Consider the following 8,753-nt stretch of genomic DNA (forward strand, 5'->3'; position numbering starts at 1 on the left):
AATCACCCGCTGGTCCTGCATAAGAACGCAGCCCAGTCCCGTACCTGTTGCATTGCATTAGTGTTAAAGGCCATGTAATATCAGCTGAACTAAAAATAGGGATAAGGATACAGCCAAAACTCATACCTGATGCATCACAATAAACATCGAAGGGTCGAGTGATATCTGGCTGAGTCAGAATAAGGGCTGACGTTAAAAGCTTTCTCAAAGTCTGAAAAGACTATTCACACTTGTCATCCCAAACAAACTTCACCCCCTTCTTAAGCAATTCCGTCATGGGCCTAGCAATTTTTGAGAAGTCCGGTACAAACCGGTGATAGTAACCTGCTAGCCCAAGAAAACTCCGGATCTCTGGAATGGAGGTAGGAGCCTTCCAATTCAGGACATCCTGAATCTTGCTAGAATCAACGGAAATCCCCTGGTCTGAGATGATGTGGCCCAAGAACTGGACTTCTTTGAGCCAGAAATCATATTTACTGAATTTGGCATACAGCTTGTATTCCCGCAGGCGCTGAAGCACAATGCGGAGATGCTCTGCATGCTCTTCTTCATTCTTGGAAAATATAAGGATGTCGTCGATAAAAACCACGACAAACTTATCGAGCTCAGGCATGAACACCGAGTTCATGAGATACATAAAATGAGCAGGGGCATTTGTTAGCCCGAAAGACATGACCAGATATTCATAAATCCCGTATCTGGTGGAGAAGGCCGTCTTGGGAATATCCTCAGCTCTAATCTTTATCTGATAATAACCCGAGCGGAGATCAATTTTTGAAAATACCCGGGCCCCGAATAGCTGATCAAACATGATGTCAATCCGGGGAAGTGGGTATTTATTCTTGATTGTGACGGCATTCAAAAGTCTATAATCCACACACAACCTGAGGCTTTCATCTTTCTTTTTCACAAAGAGTGCAGGACAGCCCCAAGATGATGTGCTAGGATGGATATAGCCTTTATCAAGCAGTTCTTGTAATTGTTTCTTTAACTCCGCCAACTCATTGGGTGGCATCCGATAAAGTCTTCGGGAAATCGGTGCCGTTCCCGGTTGCAACTCAGTGGCAAACTCCACATCACGATCAGGTGGCATTCTAGGCAAATCATCCGGAAAGACGTCCGGATATTTGCATACCACGGGTATATCCACTAGCTTCTTTTCCTCGGCGTGGTTCACCGTATGGACCAACATGGTGGAGCTCACGAGAGACAAAGTCATCAAACCATGGACAGGAGAATTAATGTGCACAGATGAAGAAACAGTGTCAAGAATAACTCTGTGAACTCCCATCCAATTCATGCCGAGAATAATATCCATCCTCTGGGTTGGCAACACAAGCTGGGTGGCAAAAATTCTCCCCTGTAGCTGCAAGTGAACTTGTCTAACGAGTTGATTAGTAATCAAGTGCCCCCCGGGTGAGTGAATATTATATTGCCTGAATATGCTCTCCACTTCTAACCCCAGTCTGCTTATACATTCTTTGCTAATAAATGTGTGAGATGCCCCAGAATCAAATAGCACAGTAACGGGGTGTCCGTTAATAGAGAACGTACCCGACATCACTGGTGCTCCCTCAGGGATGGCCTCGAAGGTGGTGTAGTGCACCTGCCCTGGCTTGAAGTGAGCCACTTGCTGCTTTTGGTTTTGCTGGCTTGATTGCTGACCTTGCTTTGGTGGCATCGGACAGTTTCGTGCAAAGTGACCAAGCTGTCCACAGTTGTAGCACGAAAACATATTGGGGCGCATCCCCAACTGCTGCACCCACACCTTCTGCTCACTCTGTTGAGGAACAGGAGGCCTAACTGTCCCCTGTGGTGGTGTATACTGAGGTGGCCGATACCCCCACTGCTGCTGTGGCTGGTGCTGAAAGGGGGCTCGCTGCGGGCCCGACTGCACCAAGCGAAACCTCTGAGGAGCACTGCTAGAAGATCCCACGGCCGGTGCCTTTCTCTTCTTTTCTGCCTTGTGAGCTAGGTGGGTGTCCTCCTGAATAATAGTCCCATTGACTAGCTCACTGAAAGTGTCAAACTTAATCATTGACAGGAGATCTTGGAGCTTGTTGCTAAGCCCCTGCCAGAAGCACGCCTGTTTCTTCTCATCAGTGTCTACGTGATATCCCGCGTACTGCGATAAATTATTGAAGGCCAGGGAGTACTGTAGAACACTGTTGTTACCCTGTTTCAGGGCCAAGAACTCGGTGAGCTTCCTTCGAATGACCCCTGCAGGAATATGATGTGCTCTGAAGGCGTTCTTGAACTCCGCCCAGGTGAACCGAGTGCCCGCAGGGAACATGGCCACGTGATTGTCCCACCACATGCGTGCAGGACCCCTGAGCTGCTGGGCTGCAAATCCCGCCTTGTCCCCATCATGGTACGGGTGCAGGGTGAACTTGGACTCTATGGTCCGGAGCCAACTGTCCGCCTCCAATGGCTCATCCGCTTTATGAAAAAGCGGTGGTTGAGTACTCAGAAATTGCTCATATCCAGGGATAGGTGGCTGGTGGTGATGCTCAGGCTGCGGCGCTCTGCCCTGCGCCACGAGCTCACGGAGGAGTGCCGTCTGCTCATCGCGCCCGGTGAGCATGGCTGCAATGGCCTGGGCCAACTCAGGAGGGTTCGGCGGTTCTCCCATTCTGCATTCAACCTTGATTGTGTTAGTTACATTTTTCTGATTACTTAAGAAAAATCTTGACTGCAACTAACATCCGAATCATGGAAGAAATCGCCGAAAATCAATTATTTGAACACAACTTAGGGGTCTCTGTCTGCGCTCAACCGGTCAGACCGGTGAGACCGACCGGTCAGACCGGTCTGCATGGCTCTGCATTGGCTTGACGTAGATCAACTGGTCAGACCGGTCCCCAGTAGAAATCAACTTCTAAGTCCTAACTGTGCACCAACCCCATAATTCAAAACATTTACTGCAATTTGGAAATCACGATGCCATGATGCATGATATAATACATGAACTCCCGTGCCAAACTTTCACATGCAACCAAAAATTTAAATGCTACGATGCATGATGCAATGAGCGTCCTACGTTAACCTCTCGACCAAAACTAAAACCCTACCTACGACTCTAGCACTTAATATATATCTAGGGCTTACTTCGCATAATTCCCACCCATACTACTTAACTACTTCTCACCCTAAGTCAGAATTTCATTTTTAGTTTGTAATATTCAAAAATTAATCATGCTCGTACCATCCCCACTGCATTTCGGCTCTGATACCAGCTGTGACGGAACCGCCAAATTAAATCTCTAATTAAGCGTAATGGCCGTCATTTGAACACATCGGGTGCATTAGCTTAATGGCTTAATTTGGCGATCCTTTCTCAACCCACGGCCCGATCGAAACGTCACCGGTAGTCCCACGCGAAGGTGGGCGCAGATGATACAAGCACGACATATTACTTGAAAATATAAATTGAATGAAAACGAAACAATAAGTTTTACAAACCGAGTTCAAATATATGCAATTAATTTACAAAACTTTACAATAGATGGTCTGAAGTTCGAAATCAAAAGATCCTACATCTATTCTAACTATCACCAGTTCTGATCCTTCTCGACCAGTCGGACCGGTTCACCCAACCGGTCGGACCGGTCGGCACCATACTGCCGCCTCCACCGGTCAGACCGGTCCCACGGGCTGGTCAGACCGGTCTGCGCAAAACAGAGAGGCTGAACACTCTGCCCTCGAGTGTACAACCCAACAATCCCCTAACCTAAGGGTCTCGCTCCACTACCTCCCACCCCTCTACATCCCGGCGGATGACCTTGACACAGCAGGGGCAGAAGTCGACGTCCGGATGGCCTGAAATAATTGTGGCAACAAACCCTGAGTATACTAATACTCAACAAGGCTTACCTGACCAGTGGGTATAACTTAGCCCACATACCTAGATATGCACGGCATTTGGCTAGTGGTTATTTTTGCAGAAAGAGCGACTAAAGTAATTCCTTACTTTCATTATTTTAGCTCCAGGTTCTATATAAATTAACTCTCATTTAATATTTGCATAGACTCACTATAGCAATCATGGTGAGGCAAGCAAAAATAATTCAATGTGCTCAATATTTTATATACAATACATAATTCACATTCTAACATTTTGCTACGATGCAGCAAAGAGATCAAGGCCCTCATGACCGCGAGACACGGTGAATCGATCCGATTTAACCTTGCAAGGTGGACCTAACCAACACAGCACGCATTTGCCCCGTCGGACTATACATGCCAACCATTCTCCTCCCTGCCTCGAACTACAAAACCGCCCACCTGCATATAGTCACCCGAACCCTACGAGAGACCACCAAAAGTAATCATATACATCCCGATTCTCCGCGGCCACTCGACTCGCCCTAAGGGTGGGTAGAAGTTCTGTACTTTCGAAACGAAGCTGTACTCGGCTTACCGGTTTCGACTACCTCCTACTCCCGGCATGCGGTTAGTACAATTCAATCCCTGGTCAGCACTGCCGACAACGACCGGTCCTTAATCGACTCAGACGGGGCTAAGGCACCCAGGAACCCTGTCCTGCGGCCATACCTATACATCATCCCCTCCCAGTCTCACATCTCCATATCCATTTCAATACTCAAGTACTGTAATAATAGTAGACATAACCTATGTCTCGCGAGTAACTGGAAATTACTCGACTTCTATATACCCTATATCTCGCGAGTGACAAGAAGTCACTCGACTTCTACCGAAAACTCTTAAGCATAGCATTACTATCGTCCTATCATACTAGTATAAACTCAAGGAAACCTAGAGATCATGCAACTAGGGTTTCAACCAGTTTCTATATGTAATACACAAGTAATAGATACATATATAGATGTCATAATTTAAAATTAATAGGTTGTGCTCCGGGGCTTGCCTTGAGTCTGCTGCTCAGCACTAGGGTTAGCCGGGCCTTGGGCCGGCTTCTCGCGAACCTCCTGCTGCGGGGCTTGCCCCTGGGGCTCCTGTGGCTCCGCAACCACCTCGTACACGACCTCCTCTGCCGCGGCTGCTACACGCATGCATATGCATATGATATGAGAATGCATGCATGATTCATAACAATTACCACTAACAATTAACCAAACAAATTTCCAACTAACCACACCAACAAACCCTAATTTACCCCTCTCAGCCACCGCTATACCGGTCAGACTGATCCACCCGACCGGTCAGACCGGTCCTACTTAACCTACTGTGACACCGATCAGACCGGTCCCTTCGACCGGTCAGACCGGTCCTAACCTGACCAGAACCTAGAAACCTTGGCGCGGCGAAAATCGCCCACCACTCCAAATACCTTCTGGGATCTAGTTCAGGAGTTCATGTGGATGCTTTTGACCAGAGGAAACCACCTAAAACCTTCTAGAACAAGAGATCGATCCAAACTCCTAAATTAACTTGAATGAGTCCCTTTCACGTGAAGAACTTGAATCTCCTGCTCCCCAAGGATGGAATCGAGGAGGAGATGATCCCCCACGCTGATTTGATCCTCCCCCGGCCCTGGGAATCCAATGGAGAGGAAGGATTTGGGGATTAGGGTTTGGGGTGAGGGAGAGAGAGAGCTCGGGAGGGCGAGCTGAGAGAGCTGGGAAGGGTGAATGGGTCGTTGGGAGAGAGAGGAGAGTGATTTAAATGTTGTGGGGCCCAAAACCGCCAACTCGATTTAGACCGGTCAGACCGGTCGCCCATACCGGTCAGACCGGTCGGGGCCAGACGGACAAAGAGATTGCTAACTTATGGTTTCCTATTTAGGTCCGAAACTAATGACCTTAATTAGCTTAATTGCTGTGAATTAATAGCTGAGTGTTACAATCCTACCCCCTAAAAGAAATCTCGTCCCGAGATTTAACGGATGTGTTAAATTGCAAAGAAACATGGAAATGCATGGAAGGTTAGGTACCTTGGTGAGTTTGGAGCAAATCCGGACATTTGGATTTAAGAAACTCTTCGGTTTCCCATGTGGCTTCTCGCTCGGAGTGATTGCTCGAGATGGTGGCGGAGGCCCTGATAATGCAAGTGCTTCTTCCAAATATCAAGAAGAACTAGCTCGAATCCAGAGTGAGTATCTTATTCTAAGCATTCTGAATGGTACTGATCTTGCTCTTGAAGAAGCAGCTTGTGTTGTTGATATGGTGCAACCTCCTCATCCAGGATTCGTGGACTCAAGATCCGTGTTGGAACGCCTAAAACATGTTCCCACGTGGTTGAAAGATGTGTCGCGGAAGCAAACGCCGAAGTAGTCGTATACTTGATGTACAAGATTGTTTTGTCTAAAACACTTGCCAACGCCGAAGTAGTCGTATACTTGATGTACAAGATTGTTTTGTCTAAAACACTTGCCATTCTTTCAGATGTATAATATCTTCCAGAATGTCATCTTTGAATCTTCAAGTACTCGTAACATTGTACGAGTTCAAGAGTGTAGAGTAGTGTTATATGCGTATAGCATACCGTGATGGGGGTCTCTCATGGATGTGGGTGCCGTTTTCCCATGGCTTGGACTTTTAATATGCAATCACGAGTTGATCGAGTACTGACCCATAGGTAGTAGTCGGAGATGCCTACTACTGGGGTGGGAACACCGTCCTGGGGAGATGCAAACTACCCAAATCACTAGCCTAAAAGGGAGTAGTCAGAGATACTTACCATTGAGTTCAAAGGATCGAAGGTAACAGAAACTGTCCGTGTACCTGCTAGAATAGGATCACGGAGATGTTACCGGGTTGGAACGCCGTCCCAGAGAGAGCAAAACTACCCGAGTACTGGACTGAAAAGAAGTAGTCGGATATGCTTCTTGCCGAGTCCAAGGGCTCGAAGTTAACAGAAACTGCCCGTATACCTGCCGGAACAGGATCACAGAAATGTTACTGGGGTGGGAACACCATGTGACACCCTAGGTGTTTGAAAAATAAAATGCAGTACAGCTAAATTGAGTTAGCACCTGAGAGGTGAAGATAAAGAATTATATCAAGTAGAAAAGGATTAAATAAATTCAAAACTCAAAATTGAACAACTCATGTGAGAGCAAAAACGTTTAAATTCAACTCCATTCTTGTTTCAAATCATGCACAAAAATGCTAGTAGGCTGATTCTATTACTTTAAATGACATGTGCCTAATAGTACTTTCAGCCAAATTCAATTAAAGGTTAAGCAAAACATGAGGCCCTTTAATGCAAATTCGAAATTATGAAATAGTTCAAAATGTGAAGCTCAAATGAAAATTTGCCTAAAACAAAAGTTGTAGATCTTGAAAAGTTACACAACTTTGGTATTGAAAAGTTTTTCATTTGAACCCAATAAATTAGAGAAAATCTTAGATTACAGAGCAGCCCCTGGAGATTTCGGAATTTATAGTTAGGTCCCTATGCTCTGTTTCCCGGGCCGCCTCCACTCGCCAGCGCCATACGCCGCCGGTGGACCTCGTCCACGGTGCACACCCAGCCAAGTGGACCCCTAGGACCCCACACTCGCCACCAAGCATGCTGCCCTAGCTATTTCTTGCGCAGGCACGCGTCCCAGACACCTCCACAGGCTGCCACGCCGCCTGCCCGAGCTCCCAGCGCTGCCACCTTGCCGGCCGGGCGCTCCAGCCCTGGTTCGACCTCCCCCAGGCTCACTTTGCCTCCCCTGCTAAACCGCAGCACCTATAAATACCACCCTAGGGTCATCTCGCGCGAGAACTCGCTCCTTTGCCGCTCCACCTCTTTCGCCATCGCCGGCAAAGCCCTGCTCCACGCCGATGACCCACTTCCACCCCCACATTGCCTCAGCCGAGCCTCCTCACTCCCTCACCAAGCTTCACTGAAGCTGACGGACCCAGTTGCGCCGGCCCGAGCTCGCCAAAGTCGCGCTTCCGCCGCCGCCGCGACTGCTCCGCCGTCGACCCGCCTCCTCCGACCACCTAGACCCAGCCCCGACCCTCACAAGGTTCGCTAGAGTCCCGTGACCATTTTCCCCCACCTCCACCTCACCGCCGGCGACGAACCTCGCCGAAATCGGCCAGATCCGCGGGTGTCCACCCGGCCAAGGTTTCAAATCTTTTTAAGGGCCTGAACGCAAAAGTACATGAACACTCTATGTTTTAATCTTGTGAACTTCAAAAATGCGTAGAAAATCGTAGAAAAATCAGAAAAATGCAAACTAAAATGTTTTAGAATCCTAGAAAAAAAATCTACAAGTTTTGTTACATGCACATCTTCTGTTTCCGTCTGTATCTTAATCTAGAAAAAAGATTATATTAAATAGGCCATAATTATTCTAGGAGTTTTGTTCGGTAACTATAGCTGGTTTTTGGCTAGATGGTGTCTAGTACTGTTTTTAGTCTCTGGTAAAAGTTTGAACTCAAATGGAAATTATTTACTTGCTCAAAGATCCAAGATTCCTAGATCTACTAGCTTTGTTCATGTATTAATATTGGTAGAACTATTAGTGATATATGTATGAAACTTTTTCCCTGCATGCATGTCACTAAATCCCTACTGATGCGCAAGTTTGACAAATTTTAGATCTGGTTTACTATATATTAGATTTAATTCTTGATAAGTAGTCTTTATTCATGATAAATAGTTCCTTTACTTAGAAAAATCTGAAAATAATTGTGGAACACTATTTTAGTCATATATTTAAGTCTGTAAAGGTTCAGCTCTAGTTGATGAGTAGAACTGTAGATTTAAATCATGTATGTTATACCATGTCTAGTTTTGTTATTTTGTTCTGGATAAAATCTTGCATGTATGTT

The 8,753-nt window shown here is 46.6% G+C and overlaps 1 long non-coding RNA gene across 1 annotated transcript; it reads left to right on the forward strand.

The window, feature by feature from the left end:
* The first annotated feature begins 5,996 nt into the window (after positions 1 to 5,996).
* LOC120668961 lies at positions 5,997 to 6,422 on the forward strand. The gene is made up of 2 exons (XR_005672640.1): positions 5,997 to 6,072; positions 6,166 to 6,422. It is a non-coding gene; the product is annotated as an uncharacterized LOC120668961 (long non-coding RNA).
* Positions 6,423 to 8,753: the final 2,331 nt, after the last annotated feature.

Source organism: Panicum virgatum, chromosome 4N (genome assembly GCF_016808335.1).
Source record: "Panicum virgatum strain AP13 chromosome 4N, P.virgatum_v5, whole genome shotgun sequence".
In the NCBI taxonomy this organism is placed as follows: Eukaryota; Viridiplantae; Streptophyta; class Magnoliopsida; order Poales; family Poaceae; genus Panicum; species Panicum virgatum.